This window comes from Hemitrygon akajei, chromosome 16 (assembly GCF_048418815.1).
Source record: "Hemitrygon akajei chromosome 16, sHemAka1.3, whole genome shotgun sequence".
In the NCBI taxonomy this organism is placed as follows: Eukaryota; Metazoa; Chordata; class Chondrichthyes; order Myliobatiformes; family Dasyatidae; genus Hemitrygon; species Hemitrygon akajei.
In genome coordinates this window covers 93,727,555-93,754,424 of record NC_133139.1, presented here as the reverse complement: position 1 = coordinate 93,754,424, position 26,870 = coordinate 93,727,555, and the positions used below count along the sequence as shown (strand labels likewise).

General features: G+C 37.5%; 1 long non-coding RNA gene across 2 annotated transcripts; it reads left to right on the top strand.

The window, feature by feature from the left end:
- The first annotated feature begins 1,158 nt into the window (after positions 1 to 1,158).
- Positions 1,159 to 25,440, top strand: LOC140740422 (uncharacterized). Of its 2 annotated transcripts, none has more exons than XR_012101852.1 (8): positions 1,159 to 1,472; positions 1,671 to 1,867; positions 2,432 to 2,522; positions 16,929 to 17,016; positions 18,487 to 18,576; positions 23,468 to 23,557; positions 23,909 to 23,951; positions 25,077 to 25,440. It is a non-coding gene; the product is annotated as an uncharacterized lncRNA (long non-coding RNA). The 2 variants fall into 2 exon arrangements; XR_012101851.1 differs by having other exon boundaries at positions 23,909 to 23,989.
- The last annotated feature ends 1,430 nt before the right edge of the window (positions 25,441 to 26,870 follow it).

The window sequence follows — 26,870 nt, the reverse complement described above, 5'->3', positions numbered from 1 at the left end:
AGGAGTCAGAAATCCAGGACATTGATTCTGAGATATAAAATGATAATATATTATCAGTCATTATCAGTGAATACAGCAGGAAACCCTTATTTGCAAATAAACTTTCTGTTTACTCTCACACACTATTCTATGCTACAAACAACAACAACAATTTCTTTCAATTAGTGCTGGAACCTAACATTCATTATCCCACTCGATCTCCACATATAGAGTAGTACTCCAGCCCACGCACCCTATCTCACAGAAATTACAAATCTTTAATTATTTACCAGCTCTTGTTTCTTCCCAGGTTCCAGTAGAGAGAATGAGACTTTAGGAATTTAATTTGACATTGATGGGCCATAGTTCAAATTCTAGTACTCTGCATATATTAGTTTAGAAAATAGTTTCATTGCATACTTTCACTGGGCTTGTGGCCTGCTTCCAGGGCAGGAGGTTAGGTTAATGCATGAGAAATTGAGTTTGAGTTGGAGTTTGGTGCAGGATAGTCGATGTATCCTCTTCTGAGCTCATCACCCCCTACTTGGGGCATAGCCTGCTGACAGCAGCTCACCAGAGTCCTCTGTCCTAGGCTGAAGATTGGTCATCCCTATAGCTTCTGTTTTCACTAGGTGACTTCATATGTCTTCTGGGTGAAGATCCTTCCTCTTTGAAGCTTTTGTTGGTGTTTGTATGGCACTGGGATTTATGGGATGGGGTTGCTAGCATTATACTCATACTTCCTCCATGGCAGAGCAGTAGTCAATGTGTAGCATGATGTTGAAAATGTTAGTTTTTGTGAGATACAAAACAAGAATTTAAACTTCTTTAGCTGCAGGTTATCTTAAAATTACCACAAAGTTAAAACAAAGTTAAAGTGTGCCAAAATGTGATTCTGGACAAAGGTTAGCATTGCTTAATTTGAAATGTTGGCAATAATATTTTGCAAGATATTGTTTGCGCTTCTAATCAGGGTAAGTCAAGGTCAAATTCTCAAACCAATGAAATGGCTGAAACCACTATACTTCTTGGATTCGAATAGGATTGCTGGGTTTTAATTTATCTTAATTAAACAAATATGAACAGTATTTTTAAGTAACCAGCAAAACAATAATTTCATTTGTTAAATATTAATTTGTTTGTGCAACATGTACAACATGCTGGAGGAACTCAGCAGGTTGGGCAGCATCCGTGGAAATGAGCAGTCAACATTTCAGGCCGAGACCCTTTGTAAGTCCTGACGAAGGACTGACAAAGGGTCGTTTCCACGGATGCTGCCTGACCTGCTGAATTCCTCCAGCATGTTGTATGTGTTGCTTTGACCACGGCATCTGCAGTGTACTTTGTGTTTAATATGTTTGTGATGACTTTTTCTATAAATTGATAAGATTTAAGAAGTATTGCTCCAGTGAAGCAGTCCATCAGAATGGGGAAAACCTTGCTGTTATTTATTGTTTGATGTTTCTTCCTGCATTGTCCTTAAGTGATCCTCTGTAAGTATTAGAGAATGGTTTTACTTTGTGCACATTGTTTCTTTGTCATTTGAACTTTTCCTATTATTCAGCATCCTGAGTTGATCCTCTCCTGTAAATTAGGTGAGAGTTACCTCTGATTCAGTAAAATTGTTGTGTTTGCCTGCAAATGCTTTCTCCTTTATTCAGTTCCTCCAACTCTGCTGCATCTGTTCTCAGGTTGAGGATTTCCATTCCAGAACATCTGAGATATTCTCCTTTTTCAAAATATGGGGTTTTCATTTTCATCACCATCGATGATGGAAATATAATGATGATATCGAGGATGACGGTGTGATGGTGGGACCATCACAGCAGGAGGAGGAGTGAGGGGCTCGGGAGATCGCTGAGTGCTGGGAGGCAGCTGAGGAGCTGAGGTGAGTGTGCTTTAAAAGGAGTGTGGAGGGCAACTAAAAGGTTAAATAGAGTGCTGATTAGTTGGTTAGAGGATAAATCTTATGGATCACACCTTCAAATGTTACAAGTAATTTTGGTAAAGATAGGAGAAACACTATTAAAATTTCCTCAGGAAAGAGAATCGCTGTATTTCCCAATATGTATTCTCTTAGATCCAATGCCATCCTTATGAATAATTTTTATATCTGATCCACTAGCTCCCTATTTCTCTAAAATATACAGTTCAGAAGTATCATACTTCACTGCCTATTATGGAAATAAAAGCAAAAGAAAATCATATCTAACATTGCAGGTTAGACTAGGATTTTTAACTGTGGTGCAAAAATGGCAATTCAACTTTATAGAGCTGAGAAGCTGCCTTTTATAGAATGGTTATTCAAATAAAATCAAGAGTTACATTCAAGATAGTGATGTCTTCATTGATTTTAGATTGATTTTCCATTCTATGAGATATTCCTATATTTCTCGGTTTTTAGTCAGTGATTTCTGATAGGTAACCTTATATATATGTTTCCTTCATGCAGGTTTTTACAACTTATTATGCATAGTTGCCTGATGAACCCAAGGAATGTAAACACTTCAGTTTAACAATAACTCCTGAGGAACTTAAGAACGGTAAGCATAACATTGGGAACATTATTAACAATGAGATTCTCAGTGCTGGAGAGCAGTAAAGTTAAATGGAAAAATATCATGGATATTTTTCTTGGGCTTTTGTTAAAAATAATATTTCAGTATTTCCTTTTTACTCTTTATCTTTATACTTTATCTTCATGAATTTTCCTTATCTTGCTCTGTCTGTCTTTTTTGTCTGTCTATCCCTCTCCATTTCTACTGAGTTAGCCATGGATTAGAGTAAACTAAGAAAACAATGGTATTAAGTATGAATTTTAATTGGTCTTCAAGTTTTCAAGTCAAGTCAAGTTAAATTTATTGTAATTTAACAATATATGTATACTGTCAAATGAGACAATGGATGTAAAGCATAATAGCATAACACACATATAATGCACAATAACTTAGGAAAGTAAGGATAAAATCTACAGATGAATCACACATAAATAACAAGTTAAATACATAAATTAGATATTGTCATGTGCAGAACAGATTAACCGTGACATTTCAAATGCAATGAAGCAAGGAGTTCAGAATAAACTGTTTCCCATCCTGACCATTCTTGTTTTTATGCATCAGATGGTAGAAAGTCAGAGCATGATGGATGGATCTGCCTTTAATGCACTCATTTATTTGTATGATTGTGTGAAATATGCCTTCTGGGGAATATGAAGAAGACAATATCTAAAGTACCAGCAGAAAGCATGTTATAGTTTGACAATCATCTACCAAAGAGTCAATTTGATCCCTGATACTTTACACTATTAGACTTTGCAGCAGTCAGGAGATGTCCTCTTGCATAGCACCTAAATATTATAAGACCTTTCCAAGGTGATTAAAATTGCAGAAACTTGATATCAAGTAGGAGCTCCAACAGAAATTATCAAAACTTTGAAGCTGAAGTGAGAGAGATTTGAGGAGAAAGTAAAGATCACCAGTGATGGGAGTCTGGAACTGGGAACCTTGAAAGGAGGTAGGTACAGAAAACTATTTTCACTCTTTAAAAAGTAGCTGGCTGAGCACTTGAGCCTTTAACCTACAGTATATTAACCTTGATAAACTTTGTTTGTTCCAGGGCTCCCAACTAAATATGGGCACAAAGGGCCCTCCTAATGGAAGTTTCTTTCTGTGTATGAATATTTGAGAAGGTTTTCAAAATTTGTAATAGAATTAGTGAGGCAGAGGGGTTCAGGAAAGGTTGTACAACCTTCTCACAGATGGCGTGGAATTGAACTCTGCATTCTGGAATGCCCCGAGCTGCAATTGTGCTATGCTAACTGTTATGCTACTGCAGAACCGCCAGTTTTCAATTTGAGAACTGAAAATTTCCATTTTCAAAAACTACTCAAAATACCCTTTCCTTTTATTAACACCAGAGTTACAAATGGGAATTGAAGTTTTTGTGATTACTTTTCACTCTTAACCCATGACCTCCAGTTCTAGTTTCACCCAACTTCAGTGGAGAAAGCCTTCTTGCATTTACCCTGTCTATACCCCTCATAATTTTGTGTCCCTCAATTAGTTCTCCCCTCACTCTCCTACAGAGAATAAAGTCCGAATTTGTTCAACCTTTCCTTTATAACTCAGATCCTCAAGTTCTAGTAACATCCTTGTAAACTTCTCATTTTTCATTTTTAATCTTTTTTTAATTGATTTTCCAGCAGAGAAAAAATTACAAATCAGAGAAGTATTAACAAACACATAATACAAAAGATGTATAAACAACAAAAAAGTGTAAACAGTCAAAGTCAATTAAATATAATGTTATGCTGTTGTATATAATATATAAACAAGAAACCACAACTCCTCTTGACAAGTGATAAAGAAAAAAAGATTGGAAATTTTATTGTATAAGAAGAAAAAAACCCCGCTAAAGTAGCCTAAAACAAAAAAAAAGATTGGCCATTTGAGGATAAAATTAGTTACATAGAAACATAGAAAATAGGTGCAGGAGTAGGCCATTCGGCCCTTCAAGCCTGCACCACCATTCAGTATGATCATGGCTGATCATCCAACTCAGAACCCTGTACCTGCTTTCTCTTCATACCCCCCGATTCCTTTAACCACAAGGGCCATATCTAACTTCCTCTTAAATATAGCCAATGAACCAGCCTCAACTGTTTCCTGTGGCAGAGAATTCCACAGATTCACCACTCTCTGTGTGAAGAAGTTTTTCCTCATCTCGGTCCTAAAAGGCTTCCCCTTTATCCTTAAACTGTGACCCCTCGTTCTGGACTTCCCCAACATCAGAAACAATCTTCCTGCATCTAGCCTGTCCAATCCCTTTAGAATTTAGAATTTTATACGTTTCAATAAGATCCCCCTCAATCTTCTAAATTCTAGTGAGTATAAGCCTAGATTATAGTTATAGTTATAAGATTCAGTCTTTCTTTATATGAAAGTCCTGCCATCCCAGGAATAAATCTGGTGAACCTTCTCTGTACTCCCTCTAAGGCAAGAATGTCTTTCCTCAGATTAGGGGACCAAAACTGCACACAATATTCTAGGTGCGGTTTCACCAAGGCCTTGTACAACTGCAGTAGAACCTCCCTGCTCCTGTACTCAAATCCTTTTGCTCTGAATGCCAACATACCATTTGCCTTTTTCACCGCCTGCTGTACCTGCATGCACACCTTCAATGACTGGTGTGCAATGACACCCAGGTCTCGTTGCATCTCCCCTTTTCCTAATCGGCCACTATTCAGATAATAATCTGTTTTCCTGTTCTTGCAACCAAAGTGGATAACGTCACATTTATCCACATTAAATTGCATCTGCCATGAATTTGCCCACTCACCTAACCTATCCAAGTCACCCTACATCCTCTTAGCATCCTCCTCACAGCTAACAGAGCCGCCCAGCTTCGTATCATCCACAAACTTAGAGATGCTGCATTTAATTCTCTCATCTAAATCATTAATATATATTGTAAACAACTGGGGTCCCAGCACTGAGCCTTGTGGTACCCCACTAGTCACTGCCTGCCATTCTGAAAAGGTCCCGTTTACTCCCACTCTTTGTATCCTGTCTGCCAACCAATTCTCTATCCACATCAATACCATACCCCCAATACTGTGTGCTTTAAGTTTGCACACTAATCTCCTGTGTGGGACCTTGTCAAAAGCCTTTTGAAAACTGGTCTATAATTCCCCAGTTTCTCTCTCCCTCCTTTTTTAAAAAGTGGGGTTACATTAGCCACCCTCCAATCCTCAGGATCTAATCCAGAATCTACGGTGTTTTGAAAAATGATCACTAATGCATCCACTATTTCTTGGGCTACTTCCTTAAGCACTCTGGGATGCAGACCATCTGGCCCTGGGGATTTATCTGCCTTTAATCCCTTCAATTTACCTAACACCACTTCCCTACTAACATGTATTTCCCTCAGTTCCTCCGTCTCACTAGTCCCTCGCTCCCTTACTATTTCCGGAAGATTATTTATGTCCTCCTTAGTGAAGACAGAACCAAAGTAGTTATTCAATTGGTCTGCCATGTCTTTGTTCCCTATGATCAATTCAGCTGTTTCTGACTGTAAATGACCTACATTTGTCTTGACCAATCTTTTTCTTTTCACGTATCTATAAAAGCTTTTACAGTCAGTTTTTATGTTCCCGGCCAGCTTTCTCTCATAATCTTTTTTCCCTTTCCTAATTAAGCCCTTTGTCTTCCTCTGCTGGTCTCTGAATTTCTCCCAGTCCTCAGGTGTGCTGCTTTTTTTTTTGCTAATTTATATGTTTCTCCTTTGGACTTGATACTATCCCTAATTTCCCTTGTCGGCCAGGGGTGCACTACCTTCCCTGGTCTATTCTTTTGCCAAACTGGGATGAACAATTGTTGTAGTTCATCCATGCGATCTTTAAATGCTTGCCATTGCATATCCACCGTCAACCCTTTAAGTATCATTTGCCAGTCTATCTTAGCTAATTCACATCTCATACCTTCAAAGTTACCCTTCTTTAAGTTCAGAACCTTTGTTTCTGAATTAACTATGTCACTCTCCATCTTAATGAAGAATTCCACCATATTATGGTCACTCTTACCCAAGGGGCCTCGCACGACAAGATTGTTAACTAACCCTTCCTCATTGCTCAATACACAAACTAGAATGGCCTGCTCTCTAGTTGGTTCCTTGACATGTTGGTTCAGAAAACCATCCCGCATACATTCCAAGAAATCCTCTTCCTCAGCACCCTTACCAATTTGGTTCACCCAATCTATATGTAGATTGAAGTCACCCATTATAACTACTGTTCCTTTATTGCACACATTTCTAATTTCCTGTTTAATGCCATCCCCAACCTCACTACTACTGTTAGGTGGCCTGTACACAACTCCCACTAGTGTTTTCTGCCCCTTAGTGTTATGCAGCTCTACCCATATCGATTCCACATCCTCCAGGCTAATGTCCTTCCTTTCTATTGCGTTAATCTCCTCTCTAACCAGCAATGCTACCCCACCTCCTTTTCTTTCCTGTCTATCCCTCCTGAATATTGAATATCCCTGGATGTTGAGCTCCCATCCTTGGTCACCCTGGAGCCATGTCTCTGTGATCCCAACTATATCATATTCATTAATAACTATCTGCACATTCAATTCACCCACCTTGTTACGAATGCTCCTCGCATTGACACACAAAGCCTTCAGGCTTGTTTTTACAACACTCTTAGTCCTTATACAATTATGTTGAAAAGTGGCCCTTTTTGATTTTGCCCTGGATTTGCCTGCCTGCCACTTTTACTTTTCACCTTACTACTTTTTGCTTCCACCCTCATTTTACACCCCTCTGTCTCTCTGCACTTGTTCCCATCCCCCTGCCACATTAGTGTAAAGCCTCCTGAACAGCAGTAGCAAACGCTCCCCCTAGGACATTGGTTCCAGTCCAGCCCAGGTGCAGACCATCCTGTTTATACCGGTCCCACCTCCCCCAAAACTGGTTCCAATGCCCCGGAAATTTGAATCCCTCCCCCTTGCACCATTTTTCAAGCCACGTATTCATCTGAAATATCCTCCTATTTCTACTCTGACTAGCATGTGGCACTGGTAGTAATCCAGAGATTATTGCCTTTGTGGTCCTACTTTTTAGTTTATCTCCTAGCTCCCTAAATTCACCTTGAAGGACCTCATCCCATTTTATACCTATATCGTTGGTACCTATGTGCACCACGACCACTGGCTGTTCACCCTCCCAGTCCAGAATGTCCTGCAGCCGCTCAGAGACATCCTTGACCCTTGCACCAGGGAGGCAACATACCATTCTGGAGTCTCGTTTGCGGCCACAGAAACGCCTATCTATTCCCCTTACAATCGAATCCCCTATCACTATAGCTTTCCCACTCCTTTTCCTTCCCTCCTGTGCCACAGAGCCACCCATGGTACAATGAACTCGGCTGCTGCTGCCTTCCCCGATGAGACATCTCCCCCAACAGTATCCAAAGCAGTATATCTGTTTAGGAGGGAGATGACCTCAGGGGACTCCTGCACTACCTGCCTACTGCTATGCTGTCTAGTGGCCACCCCTTTCCTTTCTGCCTGTGTAGCCTTTACCTGCGGTGAAGGTAAAAAAGGAAAAAAGAAGAAAGAAAACAACCTTCCAGTCACTTCCGAACCTTCGCGGATAAGGAAATTTTTACCTATTACAAATAAATAAATAAATAAAAATAATTAAATCATATGAAAATATTGAATAAAGGGTCGCCAAACTTGCTTGAAGTTAAAAGATGTGTCAAACGTCCGGCTTCTAATTTTCTCCAAACTTAAACAGGACATAATGAAGGACAGCCAGTTAAAAACAGTAGGTGGATTAGAATCTTTCCAGTATAACAAGATAGCTCTCCTAGCCAGTAAAGTTGAAAAGGCTATCATATGTTGAGCGGAAGCAGGAACTCCATCTGTTTCCTCTGGAATAATCCTGAAAATTGCCGTGAGTGAATTGGGTTGTAAATCCACACCTATAACTTTTGATAATATTCTAAACACATCCTTCCAAAAATTGTTTAACTTTACACAGGACCAAAACATATGAGTTAGAGTAGCCACCTCTATGTTGCATTGGTCACAAATAGGGCTTATATTAGAAAAAAAAGTGCTAATTTATCATTTGAAATATGGGCCCTGTGTACTATCTTAAACTGAATTAGGGAGTGACGTGCACAGATAGATGAATTATTAACTAGATAATAAATTTTACTCCATTGATCATCTGAAAGTGAATGTTGAAGTTTTATTTCCCAAGTATGTTTAACCTTATCATTAGGCGTCATACGTGCATTCATTAACTGTTTATAAATAATAGCTATTAATTGTTTTTGAAATGGTTTAAGCTGAAAAAATGCATAAATCAAATTTGATGAGTAAGCCCAGGGATAATTCAGTAAAAAAATCACGTAAAAAATTCCTAACTTGTAAATATCTAAATAAAAATGTGCACTAGATATATCATATTTATCCATTAACTGTGAAAAAGACATTAAACAATCCTTTGAAAACAAATCTAAAAAAGTTTTTGTTCCCGTGGTTTTCCATACTACAAAAGCCTTATCCAGAGTTGATGGTTTAAAGAAAAAAATTAGAATAGATATTACTAGAGAGTAAAAAGTTATTTAATTCTAAAGATCTACGAAACTGGAACCAAATTTTTAAAGTATGATTAACAATAGGATTGAGACCTTGTCTACCTATTCTGGAGAACAAAAAAGGAAGGGGAGCTCCTAGTAAAGAAGCTAAAGAAAACCCTGTTACTGAATTCTTCTCCAAATGTGAGCACAAAGGGCAATTCTGGTTATCTATACCGTGAATCCAAAAAGTGATATAACGAATATTAATTGCCCAATAATAAAATCTAAAGTTTGGTAGCACCAGTCCTCCATCTTATTTTGATTTTTGCAATAAAAATTTATTCACTCTGGAGCTTTTATTATTCCAAATGTAAGACAAAATCATAGAATCTATTTTATCAAAAAATATTTTTGGAACAAAAGATGGAACTGCTTGAAATGTATATAAAAATTTCAGTAAAATAACCATTTTTATAGCATTTATTCGACCAATTAATGACATCGACATAGGCGACCATTTAGAAAGTGCTTGTTGAGCATATTCAACTAGAGGGGAAAAATTATACTTATATAAGTCTTTAAAATTTTTAGTAATTTTAATACCAAGGTAAGTGAAATAGTTTTAGCAATATTAAAAGGTATTTGATCATAATAATCAGAATAATTATTAATAGGAAATAGTTCACTTTTATGTAATTTAAGTTTATATCCAGAGAAAATACTAAGTTCCATAAATATAGATATCAAAAAAGGGATAGATTTCCTAGGGTCTGAAATATAAACTAATAAATCATCCACATGTAACGAAACCTTATGTAATTTATCCCCTCTCTTAATACCCTGCACAGAATTAGAATCCCTAAGAGCGATAGCAAGTGGTTCTAAAACCAAATTAAATAATAAAGGACTGAGAGGACAGTCCTGGCGGGTTCCTCTCTATAAACTAAAATAAGGAGACTTTTGATTATTAGTTATAATCGCAGCCACTGGGGCTTGATAAATCAGTTTAATCCAGGAAATAAATCCTGAACCAAAATTAAACCTCTTTAAAACCTGAAACAAATAAGGCCACTCCACCCTATCAAAAGCTTTCTCTGCATCCAGAGACACAATACATTCAGATTCTTTAACTGAGGGGGAATAAATGATATTTAACTGTCTTCAAATATTAAAATGTGAGTACCTGTTTTTAATAAATCCTGTTTGATCATTTGAGATAATAGCAGGCAAAATATTCTCAAGTCTATTAGCTAGAATCTTAGAGAGAATTTTAAAATCTACATTCAGTAAAGAGATAGGTCTATAGGATGCACATTCCAGTAAATCTTTTCCTTTTTTAGGAATCAATGAAATTAATGCCTCATAAAAAGTTTTTGGAAGATTCCCAGAGGATATAGAATCAGTAAAAGTTTGCTGAAGATATGTTATAAGCATTTCATGGAAAGTCTTGTAAAATTCCACCGTATAACCATCTGGTCCCGGAGCTTTCCCTAATTGCATAGAGGATATAGCTTTAGCTATCTCATCTTGTTTAATAGGTGCATCTAATATATCAACATCTTGAGTCAAAATTTTGGGTATATTTAACTTTTGCAAAAATCTGTTCATAATTATAGTATGATCAGAGAATTCAGATTTATAAAGATTAGAATAGAAAACCATAAATATCTTATTAATTTCATAAGGATCTAAGGTTTCAATTCTATCTGGTCTACGAATTCTTAAAATCTGTCTTCTAACCATACCAGCCTTTAACTGACCAGCCAAAAGTTTACCAGACTTATCTCCATGTATATAAAATAAACTTTTAGATTTAAGAATTTGCTGTTGGATAGGAAAGGTCAAAAGCAAATCATATTGTGATTGAAGTTCGACCCTTTCTTTATATAGGTCTTCAGTAGGTTTAACTGAATACGTTTTATCTATGTCTCTAATTTTATTAGAAAGTACTGACAGTTCCACTTTAGTTTTATTTCTTAAAGCTGCTGAGTATGAAATTATCTGTACCCTAAGAAAAGATTTCATTATGTCCCATATAATCAGGTTTGACATTCCTTCAGTTATATTAAATTCAAAAAATATAGAAATTTGCTCCTTAATAAAATTAACAAAAGCTGGATCCTGTAACAATACGGGATTCAATCTCCACTGTGACATTTTCAAAAGGTTATCTGAAAACTTCAGGGTTAACTGCAAAGGCGCGTGATTCGACAATGCAATGATGTCTTACGCACACTGAACAACGGAGTGTAGCAAACGTGTCTGGAAAAAAGTGATCAATTCTAGAATATTTATGATGAACATGAAATCTTTGTCGTTAGGGTGTTTATATCTCCAGATATTGACCAGGCCATATTCCAGTAAAAAAGAATTAATACAGGCCGCCGCTTTATTAGGAAGTGACGGATTGGTTGATGACCTGTTAATCGCCGAGTTCCGACAACAATTAAAGTCAACTTATATTCATTCAAATTCGGTAGCTCAGAAAAAAGCTTCTTAAAAAATTCATAACTATCTACATTAGGTGCGTATACACACACCAGAGCTACCTTTTGCTCGCATAATACACCAGTAATAATTAAATATCTTTGAATCAGTAATAGTATTAAAATATACAAAGGGATTTTGGAGTTAACAAAAATAGATATGCCTCTAACTTTATTAGTTGATAATGAATGAAATAAAGTCCTTTCCAAAATTTGAATAACCGGTCCTTATCCTGTCTCCATATATGATTTTCTTGCGCAAAAATAATATCTGCGTTGTGTTTTTAATTTCTTAAAAATCTTTTTACGCTTAATAGGATGATTCATACTGTTCAGATTCCATGAGATTATATTAATTTTATGAACATTCATGTTTAAAATTTAATTTAATATTTTATAAAGAAAACTGTTGCACACGCGCAGATTAATCCAAAAGGCATGGATATAACTAGAAGGAATGACATATTTGCGAAAAAAATCCATCAAAAGAACTGCCCAATTGAGAAAAAAAACCTATTCTAATAGACCCCCCCACCCCCCGCAAAGCCAGAAAGACAGCAACCAATAAGCTGGTCGCATGCTGACCTAGTGACCCTTGACCCTATCCTCCATTTTGTAGGTACGTATATTAAATTTGAAATATTAATCCCACCCAATATAACCATAATAAAAGAAACAAACAAATTTCAAATACTGCAATGTTATGTCTAACAGTAATAAAAATATAATTGGTGACGGCCATCTTAAATTCATCTAAAGTATATTAATCACATATTCAAAGAAAAGTAAATCCAAGCAAATAATATTACAAAGTTCTTTCCCTCGAAAAGGAAAAAATAAATGAATATATATATATAACAAACCTAAAACTATATTAATGTTGAGACAAACAAAAAAAAATAAAAAGAGTAATACACGGCAGGTCCTATATGGACCTTTATAGTATAATACTGTAAGAGTTCCCTACAAAACAATATATATATATTATTAATGAGTTATAAAAAGGTTTAATCAGCCACATCCCATACCAGAGACTCAAAAAGCATAGAATAAACTTAACTCAGGGCATCTGTAAACATCTCATACATCAGAATTACCTATTCAGCAATTGGCTTAACTTTAAGATTTTTAATGTACTCCCATCCCTCCTGGGGAGAGTAGATTCTCAGTGATTGAGACCCCTCAGGAAAAAGTATCAGCTGTGCTGGGTGCCAAAGAGAGGGATGTAAATTTAGCTTATACATTTCACTCATGACTTCTCGGTATTTCCTTCTTTCGATAAAATTCTCAGGAGGATAATCTTCAACTATATGAATCTCTGTTGATTTAAAGATTATCTTTCACTTTCTTCTGGCCTGTCGAAGTATGGCTTCTTTGATTGTATAATAATGCAAACAAAGTACAATTGGTCAAAGATGTAATTCAGATGAACAGCGAGAAAATGGAATTCTATGGACTTTATCGATTAAAGGGCTAGCTTCCAGGGTCTCACTAAAAAGTGAGTACAGCATGTCTGAGAAGAACTTTAACAGATCACCAGCTTCAGTATTTTCAGGCAATCCTAGTATATAAAAATTCATCCAATGCGCTCTACTATCTAAATCAACCAATTTTTTTCTTCGTTTTAGTTAGTTCCAAGGTAATTTCAATAATTTTCTTTTCCATCAAAGACATCTTCACTCCTTGTTCTTTAATAGTTTGCCTGAATTGATCATGTTCATTCTCAATTCGATTTGTAGTCTGCTTAAGCATCTGAAATTGAAAGTCCATATTCTTCAGAGATTCTTGAACACTAGAGATAGATTTTTTAAGCTTCCTGTTGGTGTCCATCAGCTTATCAGTCTTGGTGTTGAGCAATCCAAATTCCAACTTCATGTCTTGTATTGAAGAAAATATTCCTGCTAAAGTAACAGGTTGCTCCGCTTGCTTTATTTGTTCAGTTTGCTCCGTTTCAGGAAAAGTCTTTGCCACTTCTCAGTTCAATACCAGATCGACTTACGGCCATCATAATTAAATTATAAATCCTTCAGTAGAAGTAATAAATCATCAAACTTAAAAGGAATCTGTCAGTGGAAAGTAAAGTAGAAAGAAAAGTGGAGCCGTTGTGAAATGCGACTTACTCAATGTGCTGCAAAATATGTAAACTTCTCTGTACTCTTTCAATCTTATTGATATCTTTCCTGTAGGTAGATGAACAAAACTCCAGATTAAGCCTCTGCAGTCTCTTATACAACTTCAACATAGCATCCCATCTCCTGTACTCAGTACTCTGATTTGTGAAGGCCCAGATGCCAAAAATGCTCTTTATGACTCTATCGATCTATGATGCCATATGCGAGGAATTTGGGATTGTAATAGCTCACTTTAGTTTGCATTAAATTCCATCTGCCATATTTCAGCTTATTTTTGGGCTGGTCTACAAGGGGTGATTGATAAGTTTGTGGCCTAAGGTCTCATATAAGGCCTAAACTTATCAATATACCTGGTATATCCTGCCTATAAGGTTTGATTGTCTTCCTCACTTTCCACTATACTTCCAATCTTCTGCAAATTTGCTTATCTGATTGATCATATTACAGTATCATCATTTATGTGGATGACAATCAGCACCATTCCCTACAGTATACCACTAGTCACAGGCCTCCAGTCAGAGAGATAACCATGTATTACCACTCTGACTTATCCCATGAAGCCAATGTCTTATCCAATTTACTACCTCATCCTGAATACCAAGTGACTAAACTTTCTAATTCTAGTCTCACCCAATCTCAGTGAATAACAGCCTGCTTGCAGTTACCCTATTTATAACTAAATTTGTACACTCATTCTTTTATGCTCCAGGGAACAAAGTCCTACCCTTTTCAATTTTTCCTTACAATTCAGGCCCCAAGTCCTTGTAACATTCTTGTAAATTTTATCTGCACTCTTCCAATCTTAATGGCATCTTTCCCATGGGTAGGTGACCATAGGGACACACAATACTCCAAATTCTGCCTCACCAACAGCTTATAAATATTCAACATAACATCCTAACTCCTGTATTCAATACTTTGATTTATGAAGGCAAATGTGTCAAAAGCTTTCTTTATGACCCTATTTACCTGTGATGCCACTTCCAAAGAATTATGGTTCTGTATTCCCAGATCACTCTCCATGAAAAGGAGCACTTTCTATGACAGTCATATAGGAGCAACTCAAGTTGTAACTGGATGGAGATGGCAAGGGGAAGACATCCCATTCACACAAATAGCCAAGAGAAACTGCCATCATCACCATGGTCAATAAGATACATTGCTTCTGGCAGAGACTGGGTACTCTATACTGGGGTGAGGGTTGGGTCAACCTACAGGGTGATGGAAGAGTAAGATAGATGAGTGCTTCAATCGTTTCTTCTACCAGTGAGTGGCACCACGCATTGTGGGGAGAAAATTATATCAAACAAAATATGTTAACAGTTTATTCCAGGCATGTCATCATCATCATAATTTATGATTATGTGCCGTAGACTTTCATGGCCTATCACCATGATTGCTCTTGGAAAGTTCTGTGGAAGTGGTTTGCCATTGCCTTCTTCTGGACAGTGTCTTTACAAGGCAGGTGACTTCCCACCCCACCCCCACCATTATCAATACCTTTACAGATACTGTCTGCTTGGCATCAACTAGAACTTGTAATATACTCTCATACAACCATCCACCACTTGCTCCATGGCTTCATGTGACCTTGATCAGGTGGCTAAGCAGATGCTACACCTTGTTCCTGCAGACCTGCAGGTAAGCGGAGGAAAGAAACACCTTATATCTCCTTTGGTAGAGACATATCTCCATCCCACCATCCACAGGCTTGAGTAACCACATAGAATCAAACAAAATTGGATGGAAATGCAAGAGACTCCTGATATTGGAATCTAGAACAAAAAAAAATTCTTTGTAGGACCTCAGCGGCTTGAAAAGTATCTGTGGGGTGCAACGAATTGTTCATATTTTCATACTTCATGTCAAACACTGCATCTGGACTGAATTAAATTGTTATTTCATAAGCTGTATCAATACCAACTGGACAGCACTGTTTAAGCACTGCAGAATGGAAATTGAATTGAATTGAATTGACTTTATTTCTTACATCCTTCACATACATGAGGATTAAAAATCTTTACGCTATGTCTCCGTCTAAATGTGCAATGTGCAATCATAGTAATTTATAATAATTTATAATAAATAGAACAGTCAATGTAATATAGAGTACACTCAAATCAGTGTGAGTTAATCAGTCTGATGGCCTGGTGGAAGAAGCTGTTCTGGAGCCTGTTGGTCTTGGCTTTTATGCTGTGGTACCGTTTCCCGGATGGTAGCAGTTGGAATAGATTGTGGTTGGGGTGACTCAGGTCCCCAATGATCTTATAGGCCCTTTTTACACACCTGTCTTTGTAAATGTCCTGAATCATGGGAAGTTCACAGCTACAGATGTGCCAGGCTGTCTGCACCACTCTTTGCAGAGTCCTGCGATTAAAGGAAGTACAGTTCCCACACCGGGCAGTGATACAGCCAGTCAGGATGCTCTCAATTGTGCAACTGTAGAAAGTTCTTAGGATTTGGGGGTCCATACCAAAACTCCTCAACCATCTGAGGTGAAAGAGGTGCTGTTGTGTCTTTTTTCACTACAAAGCTGGTATACACAGACCACGTGAGATCCTCAGTGATGTGTATGCCGAGGAACTTACAGCTGTTCACCCTCTCAAACCCAGATCCATTAATGCCAATAGAGGTTAGCCTGTCTCCATTCTCAATGTAATCCATAACCTTTGTTTTTGCAACATTGAGGGAGAGGTTGTTTTCCTGACACTTCTGTGTCAGAGAGATGTCTTCTTCCCTGTAAGCCACCTCATTATTGTTTGTGATAAGGCCAAACTTCACAGGTTTGGATGTTAGAGTATACATATATAATATAGAACAGTATAGTATGGGTCCTTTAGCCTACAGTGTTGTGCTAACCTATATAAACCTACTCCATGATCAAGCTAACACTTCCCTCATACACAGTCCATAATACCCCATTTGCTTACATCCAAGAGTCTCTGAAATGCCCCTGTTGTATTAGCCTCCAACACTAGCCCTGGCAGTGCATCTAGGCACCTACCACTCTTAGTGTGAAAGACAAAACGTACCTCTGACATCTCCCCAAAACTTTTCTCCACTCACTAAATGGAGGTCCTATTCTGGGATCTGATTACTTTAAGTGAGGTGTCACTGATTAAAAAATACTCATCAATGGGACTAGGTACCCTGATTGGGAATATCCTCACTTTGCTCTCCTCATTCTCCCAGGAGCTGCTCTGTTACTAACCTGTTTCAATTTGCCTTTTGCAGATATCTCGGTGAAACACCATCCCCAATGGCTATTATGGATACTTCAATGCTAATTGGATTCTCTCCAGATATCAGTGATCTTGATCATGTAGGTATTTTATTCATTCAGGATTATCTGGGTTTCTTTAGCAGAATTACAAAATAAGTACATGGAACCCACTTCTTGATGGTTTAGCGATGTTTTGCAAAGACAATTGGCATTAACTACCGAATACAAAAAATGCAAGTTAACATTAAGTATTTCTGTATCCACATACCTTATCAAAACAGTCGAAGTCAACAATGCACAGATGATCCTGATACACATTGAGAGAGAACCTGTCAGTGATGTGTGAGACAACACTCACACAACACTGGAGAAACTTAGCAGACCAGGCAGCATCTCTGGAAAAGAGTGAACAGTTGAAGCTTCAGGCCCAAGACCTGTTTATTGGGTCCTGTTTATTCATTTCCATAGACAGTACCTGACCTGCTGTTCCTCCAGCATTCAGTATGTGTGTTGCTTTGGATTTCCAGAATCTGGAGATTTCCCCTGTTTGTGCTGACATTTATCATGCTTGACTTGAAAAACTTACTCCTCAGATCTCCTTTAAATTTCCTCCCTCTCACTTTAAACCTCTCCTTTCTAGTTCCTTGACTTGGTAAGATTATTCTACCTATCCTGTCTATTCTCTTCATAATTTGTTAAATCTTTCAGCCACATACCTTCCAGTGAAAATGAACTCAGCCTCAGTAATCTCTATTCATAATGTTAATCTTCCATTTTACCTTACTAATCTCTTCTGTACTCACATGGTTTCTGCTGTCCCCTGCGCGAACATGCAAATAGTTGTGTTCGGGACTTTTAAATGTGGTGATGGTTTTCCAGACAACCAAAAGGTGATCTATTACTATTTCCCTATTGAATTGTTTTTATAAGACCTTAGACTACAAGATATAGGAGCAGAAATGAGCCCATTTGGCCCATTGAATCTCCTCCACCAGTTCATCATGGCTGATCCAATTTTCCTCACAGCTTCAATCTCCTGCCTTCTCCCCGTATCCCTTCATGCCCTGTCCAATCAAGAATCTTTCAACTTCTGTCTTATATATACATAAAGACTTCGCCTCCACAGCTGCCTGTGGCAAAGAATTCCACAGATTCACCACTCTCTGGCAAAGAAATTCCTCCTAATCTCTGTTCAAAAAGGATGCCCCTCTACTCAGAGTTTGTGTCCTCTGATCTTAGACTCCCCAACTATCTCCACATACACTCTATCAATACCCTTTCACCATTCAATAGGTTTCAAGAAATTAACCCTCATTCTTCTGAATTCTAGTGAATACAGGCCCAGAGCCATCAACCACTCTTCATATGACCAGTCATTCAATCCTGGAATTATTTTTGTGAATCTCCTTTGAATGCTCTTCAGTTTCAGCACATCTTTTCTAAGATAAGGGGCCCAAAACTGTTCACAATACTCTAAGTGAGGCCTCAACATTACATCCTTGTTTTAATCCCCTTGAAATGAATGCTAACATTGCAACATTATTAACTATTATTCTGCCTTGTTTTCAGCTGAAAAATGAAATAGAGAATTATATGTCAGGATTTGAACTGAACAAAGCATTATCCACCACAGGATCTGTGATCATTTATTTAGATTTGGTAAGAAGATTTCTACATTTGGACAATTATGAGACAAAAGTTACAAAGATGTCTTAAATAGCTATACTACTAGTGTGTAATACACTGTTGATGTCCATTTTTATTCTTATAGGCTCCCACAAATATTAAGCAAATTATGATCAGATAGTCTGTTTTTGTGATGTTTAGTTGAGAGGAAAATTTTGATCGGAAGAAGATGATAGCTTTCTACACGTCATCAAATGGACCTTTAATCTTTATCCCTGTAGGGCTCCTTTTTTTGTTTCATGACTTGGCTGTAAAGCAGTGTCACAAACAGAGCCACCATCACTCAGAACTACCTGAACCTGCCTCCTTCTGACAGATATGACCAACCAAAATGGAAAAAAGGTACATTTGGGGTGGTATTGCCTATGCATAAGCCCTGTGTAAATGGCAGAAAGAGTACCCCAGCTCACAAACATCTGATGCACTTCTGTGGTTCCCACATTGGTTTCATCAATCATTTCAAAACCCACAAAAACAGCTTAGGTGTGAGTCATCTTCAATCCTGAGACTTTGTCTAGGAAGTACACACGTAAAGCATTTTACTGAAACTAAAAGCTGTAAATAAGAGAAATATGAAACAGAATCTTCTGATGAAGCACAACAGCCTGGACAGAATTTGTGGAGAGAGAATTACTGATAGTTCAGATCGAAGCTCCTTGCAGAGAAGTAGGTGGAATTAGAGTTCAAACAAGATTTAAGAAGATCAAAATAGTAGGAGAGAAGGAGAAAACAATTCTGGAGGTGAGAGGTGAGACCTTCGAGGTGCTGTCAATGGAAACAAAGAAATATTGTAACACACAGTTGAACTTAACTGTTGCATTAGGACCTAAATCAGGGGTTCCCAAACTGGGGTCCATGGATCCCTTGCTTAATAGTATTGGTCCATAGCTTTTATGGAGTGGCTCAAAATCTGAAATAAAATAAAGCTAATCTTAACTCTCCTGTGTAAAATTGTTTGAGTAATGATACGATTTGGCTTAAGAATTTACATAATATAACTGTGCAAACATTGGACTGAATTTATTGAACATCATGCAAGATGCAAACAGCAGAAATAAAAGAAAACTTTTTTTGTTCATACTCAGTTCAGAGATTTTAACAAGTCTTAAGTATTTACTAATTTAAGTGAAATTTACTTAGGCTTATGTTAATCATTTAATTTATACTTCTCAACTCACAAACCAATTCCAGTTTCTATTTGTTTTGAATTCTTCTGAAGCAACCAGCTTTTTAAATAACCTGTACTAGTAATAACCTGTATGAGTAATACTAGAGTAATTATCCTATGTTATTTTTATTATGTTAATGTATACTTTTTTTGTTCCTTTCTGTGTCTTGTGGTGCATTGGGCAGCAACCATGCTGGTTCTTTAGCATTCATATCTGTTCTTTTATGAGGCCAAGTTGCTAGCATGGATGGAAAACTTTCGGAGAGCTGGCAGGATTTGGACCCAGGACTATTTACTTCTAAATCCGGTGCGAATGCCACTACACCAATGGCTGGCTAATGCTATTTTATGTGAAGTCCTTTAATGCCCATCACTAATAAATCTTGAAAAGAAGGGAATAAGCTGCCTTCTTAAAATGCTGTATCCTTCTGTATCACTGGAGCAACAGTGATCACAGAACAGTGAGAGATTACCAGAGAACAAGGTATGAGGAGAATCTATTGATTGTGTTGTTCACATGCACCTGCTGTCCTTGTCATCTTGATCCATAAAGTCTGCAATTCTTGTGGCTAAGCTGGAATTGATCAGTTGTATTCTGATACATATATGGTGCTAAAACTGCATTTATCTTCACCACAGACTCAACCTACAAATTAACCTTTTGGGAATCTTGCATGAGGACTTCAAACTCCCCTTGTACCTCAGATTTTTTAAATTTTCTCTCCATTTACCCTTTTATTTCTTCTACCAGAGTACACGATCAAACATTTCCTAATCAAACATTCTCTAATCTGTTTGTCTTTCTGTAGCCACTCTACTTCTTCAAAACTACCTGTCCCTCCAACTATCTTTGCATCATCTGCAAACTTTGCAAAAAAGTCATCAATTTCATCATCCAGGTCACTGCTATATGATTTTAAAAAAATGTGGTTCCAACACAAACCCCAGTGGAACACCATTAGTCACCGGCAGCCAATCAGAAAAGGCTCCCTTTATTCCAACTTTTTGCCTCCTGCCAATCAGCCACTATTGTATCCATGCTAGTATCTTTCCTGTAACACCATGGGCTTTTAACTTTTAAAGCAGCCTCATGCATGACACTTTGTCAAGGCCTTCTGAAAATCCAAGTACAGAACATCCACTGATTCTCCTTTGTCTATACACCTTATAATTTCTTCAAAAAAGTCCAATAGGTTTATCAGTCAAGATTTTCCCTTGAGCAAACCATGCTGACTATATCCTATTTTATCATGTGCCTCCAAATACCCCTAAAACACATGCTTAACAATCAACACCAACATCTTCCCAAGAATGTCAGACTAACTGGCATATAATATCCTTTCTTTTGCCTCCTTTCCTTCTTGAATAAGGGAGTGATATTTGCAATTTTCCAGCCTTCTGGGACAAACTCCAGGATCCAGTGATTCTTGAAAGCTCATTACTGATATCTCCGCAATCTCATTGATCACCTCCTTCAGAACCTTGGGTGTAGAGCATTTTGTCCAGGTGACTTATCTACCTCAGAATTTTCAGTTTCCCAAGAACATTCTCCCTAGTAATGACATCTTCATACACTTCTTTCCCCGACACTCTTGAATTTCCTGCATACTGCTCATGTCATCCACAGTGAAGACTGATGCAAAATATTTGTTCAAATTCTCTGCCATTTCCTTATCCTCATTACTACCCATCCAACATCATTTTCCAGGGGTCCGATATCCACTCAGTTCTCTTGGTGAACCTGTGGAGAAAATTCTTCACTCAGAGGGCTGTGAGAGTGTGGATTAAGCTGCTGGCACAATTGGTGCATGCAAGCTTGATTTCAATGTTTAAGAGAAGTTTCAATAGGTACATAGATGGTAGGGGTATGGAGGGCTATGGTTGCAGTGCATTTCGATTGGTGTAGACAGTTTAAATGGTTTGGCAAAACCTGAATTGGCTGAAAAACCTGTTCCATATAACCATATAACCATATAACAATCACAGCACGGAAACAGGCCATTCCGGCCCTCCTAGTCCGTGCCGAACTCTTAATCTCACCTAGTCCCACCTACCCGCACTCAGCCCATAACCCTCCACTCCTTTCCTATCCATATACCTATCCAATTTTACCTTAAATGACACAACTGATCTGGCCTCTACTACTTCTACAGGAAGCTCATTCCACACAGCTATCACTCTCTGAGTAAAGAAATACCCCCTCGTGTTTCCCTTAAACTTTTGCCCCCTAACTCTCAAATCATGTCCTCTCGTTTGAATCTCCCCTACTCTCAATGGAAACAGCCTATTCACGTCAACTCTATCTATCCCTCTCAACATTTTAAATACCTCGATCAAATCCCCCCTCAACCTTCTACGCTCCAATGAATAGAGACCTAACTTGTTCAACCTTTCTCTGTAACTTAAGTGCTGAAACCCTGGTAACATCCTAGTAAATCGTCTCTGCACTCTCTCTAATTTATTGATATCTTTCCTATAATTCGGTGACCAGAACTGTACACAATATTCCAAATTTGGCCTTACCAATGCCTTGTACAATTTTAACATTACATCCCAACTTCTGTACTCAATGCTCTGATTTATAAAGGCCAGCGTTCCAAAAGCCTTCTTCACCACCCTATCTACATGAGACTCCACCTTCAGGGAACTATGCACTGTTATTCCTAGATCTCTCTGTTCCACTGCATTCCTCAATGCCCTACCATTTACCCTGTATGTTCTATTTGGATTATTCCTGCCAAAATGTAGAACCTCACACTTCTCAGCATTAAACTCCATCTGCCAACGTTCAGCCCATTCTTCTAACCGGCATAAATCTCCCTGCAAGCTTTGAAAAACCCACCTCATTATCCACAACACCTCCTACCTTAGTATCATCAGCATACTTACTAATCCAATTTACCACCCCATCATCCAGATCATTTATGTATATTACAAACAACATTGGGCCCAAAACAGATCCCTGAGGCACCCCGCTAGTCACCGGCCTCCATCCCGATAAACAATTATCCACCACTACTCTCTGGCATCTCCCATCTAGCCACTGTTGAATCCATTTTATTACTCCAGCACTTTATTACTTCCATGCTATACTTTTCTATGACACTATGACTCTAACAAATTTCAGTAATTTACAATAATAAAAATATATCTTTAGTGCAAAAGAGGAATAGCAATGTAATGTTCATGTGCTCATAAACTGTTCAGATATCTGATGGCAGATGGTAAAAGTTGTTCCTAAGACACTGAGTATGGTTCTATAGGTTCTAGGACCTCCTCCATGGTGCTAATACTGAGAAGAAGCATGTCCCACCTGGATGGTGAGACCACCTTCTTGAGACCACCTTTTGAAGATGTCATCATTGGTTGGGAAGCTAGCGCTTGTGATGGAGCTGGCTGAACCTATAATCCTCCAAAGCCTCTTACGATCCTGCAAATTGGTATCTCCATACCAGATGGTAATGCAACCAGTCAGAATGCCCTCCACATCTGTAGATATTTGCTTGAGCCTTTGGTGACATACTAAATCTCAAACTCCTATTGATGTATAGTCACTGATGTGCCTTTGCCATGATTGCATCAAAATGATGGGCCTTGGTTAGAGGTCTTCACTTTTAATTTTTATCAAGTCAGATATTAATATTCTGATAAACTGCTTAATCTTTTTGTTGTATTCACAACTTTTTTTTTCTACAGCAAAGAGTTGTGCTAAGTTTTACAATGTCCCTGGAAACAGTATTATGCTTCAGATAATCTGCCTAGGTGATGTGCGCAAATGCTCTGTAGGTAAGATACATTTCTAAGTTTTTTTTAAATGTGTTTGTTTATTTTGATATCCTTTTCTTGCATTCTTTGGATCAGAATATGCAGTCAGCAATTCACTGGCTGCACTCAGAGAAAATACAAATTTTATGCATAATTGTTCTAACTGGAATTTGTTCAAGACTAGTCCAATATTTGTGGTAATGTTCAATGACTGAAGTTTCCAAAAATAATCAAAATTTGCAAAATTCTTAAAGGTAAAACTGATAACCCAATGAGTGGCAGAGGGCTGAATATTGGGCATTCCACTTGTCTTCAAGAACTAATGAAGAATTTTAACTAAGATATTTCAGTAACTTCTCTCTACCTCTGCAGGAAGTTGCATCTCATTAGAAACAAGTGAAGAAGACCTTGAAAGGTGTGTTGACATATCGTGCACCTCAGGAACAGAGTTTGGTAAACTGATCCTTGAACTATATTTCCGTCTTCTGACTATTCCCACAGATTTATGCAACTTCATTATTAATTATTCTGTTGTGTTTGATCATTGTGTTGATTAATATTTCTGTGAGTATTTAGTTAACAATGGTGAAGTTTCTGGGATTATGTACAGATCCTATCAATGTATATGGGATTACATTTAAATAAAATTAGCATCTGAAAGATTACTGATAGTAAAGCTAATGGTTAAATTATTAGATCGTTATAAATCTCATCTGATTTAGTAAACCCTTCATCTCTTAATCGACTATAGTGATCATGAGGTCAGCAGGAGATAGCAAAATGCTATAATCTGGATTTCCACCATTCATAGCCTATCTCCCAGCAGAGAATGGACAGTAGACAGTGGATACATACAATATAGCAGTCTCCTTAACAGAAAGTTTTCAAAAGCAGCCAAAAAGGTCCACAGTATATACAGGATTCTATTGGCATCAATACAACAGAAGGCATTGACATGTAAAATGCCTTTACTTCTAACTGTCCAAGTCAACCTCCACTTGATTAATCAATGCACTTCAATGATTTTTTTCTATAAATAGCTAAATGTCTTCTTTCTGGAATTAACATTCTTTGTGGAATAAATAATGTTGTGGGAATCACTTTGGCATATATTGAGAGAGAATGGATTGGTCTATCGTATGAAGAATTGTCTCCCCATAGGAGGCTAGTGCATAGCCAGAGATTTGTCCAGGTGGAATTTGTGGATCTCTTGGACTCCTAGTCTCCCTCCTGTCATGCACCATATTGACTGGATTTATGTCCCTTTGTGTAACTGTGGGAATTGTCCTGCTTGCTCCAATGGTTCCTGTCTCCTCTATAGAAGTCTTTTTAATATTAGCTCACTGCACAAAAACAGGAGAAGGGTAGAAAGTGGAAAGATCCAACCAAAAGTCATGGAAGTCCTGTTCTAAAATATTTTCCTGTGTGCAAGTAACATTAATGCAGTTTCAAAATGGATTTGCCCAATTGCATGTTTTTTCTTGTACTGAAATTGAGGGTAATCCAGCTGTTTTTAAAATATTTTTCTTTGTTTTCCTAGTTTACAAAGTGACATTTCTTGAGAAGACAAAGAAAGAGAGTTTCATAAATTTCAAAATGAAAATTCTGACTCTTATCAAACTAGGCAAGTAATTTTCATATTTCAGAAGCATGGACAGCAAAAGAAGAAAAAAACATCTTCAGTCAATAGAGATTTAAACCCATCATTTGAACACTTCTGCATTCAAAATAAACATTAAAAACCATGTATGTTGTTCAATGTACTGTAGTGTTAAATTTCAATTCCTAGATGGTATAGTTCAACTGCATGTTGCTACTTTAAAGGGACATTCAGACATCACACCCCATGAATTTTGGCACAACATACCAGAATGGAGATTGCTGGCTCCCTGCAATTGCAAGCATTTATATGCATTTGAGAAAACAAGGAGTTTTCAGCAGAAATGGAATAGATTAGGAGAATGGGCAAAGAAGTAGCAGATGGAATACAGTGTAAGAAGTGTATAGCCATGCACTTTGGTAGAAGGAATAAAGGCATAGGCAAATTTTTAAGCAGCGAGCAAATTCAGAAATCAGAGATGCAAATGAACCTGGGAGTCCTCTTACAGATTCCCTAAAGATTAACTTGCAGGTTGTTTCGATGCAGGAGGGTAAACGCGAAGAGAGCATTAATTTTGAGGACGAGAAAATAAAAGTAACTGAGCCTTTATAAGACATTGTTCTTCCTGCACTTGGAGTATTGTGAGCAGTTTTGGGTCCCTTATCTAAAAAAGAATGTGCTGCCATTGGAGAGAATCCAGAGATGCTTCCTGGGAATAATCCCAGAATGAAAGAATTGATGTATGTGAAGTATTTGGTAGCTTAAGGCCTGTACCTGCAGGAGTTCACAAGAATGATAGGGGATCTCATTGAAACTTATCGAGTATTGAAAGACCTAAAGGACATGGAGATGATGTTTCCTATAGTACAGTAGTCTAGGACCAGAGAGTACAGACTCTGAATAGTAGGATGTCATTTTAGAACAGAGATGCGAAGGAATTTCATTAGCCAGTGAGTGGTGAATCTGTGGAATTCATTGCCACGGAGGTCTGTGGAGGATAAGTCGATGGACATATTTAAAGCAGATGTTGTTAGTTTTTTGATTAGTCATAATACGAAAAGGGCAGGAGAATGGGATTGAGAGGGATCAAAAATGGCAGAGCAAACTGGATGGGCTGAATGGCTTAATTCTGCTCCTATATCTTATGATCTTTTGTTGTCTGTTTAATATCGGCAAATATTCTCAAAGAAGCCCAGAGTGTTATCAAGCAGAATTATTGAGAGTTTCTCTGGTTGAGACAATAGGGTAAAAATATTCAAAATGGTTGCATTCAATTAACTGTTACAGTTAATTGTTCAAAAGGGTAAAATATGTCACACGGTATGTCATTTCTGATTTGAATATTCTCTCCACATCCAGTCTACCAAGGTTTTTCAACATACAATAGGTTTTGAAAGAAAGAGCAAAGAGCAATGCAGAGAAATGGAAATCCTAACATAGGGATTGCCCCTTTGCTTTCAAAAATGCTGCCTAACTTTTTGAACTCCTCGAGAAACTTGATAGAATTTATTTATTTTATTTAGAAATATAGTGCAGAACAGGCTCTCCAGATATTGAAAAATTACTTACTACATATCTTTTGGAAATATTTCATTAATCTTTTGAGAAGGGTAATTTAACTTCTTTTTATGAAGTTTCTGTTTCCTTAATCCTTAAGAAAGATAAAGATCCTACTGAATGCTCATCATATAGCACTATTTCATTATTAAATGTGGATGCAAAAATTCTCTTTAA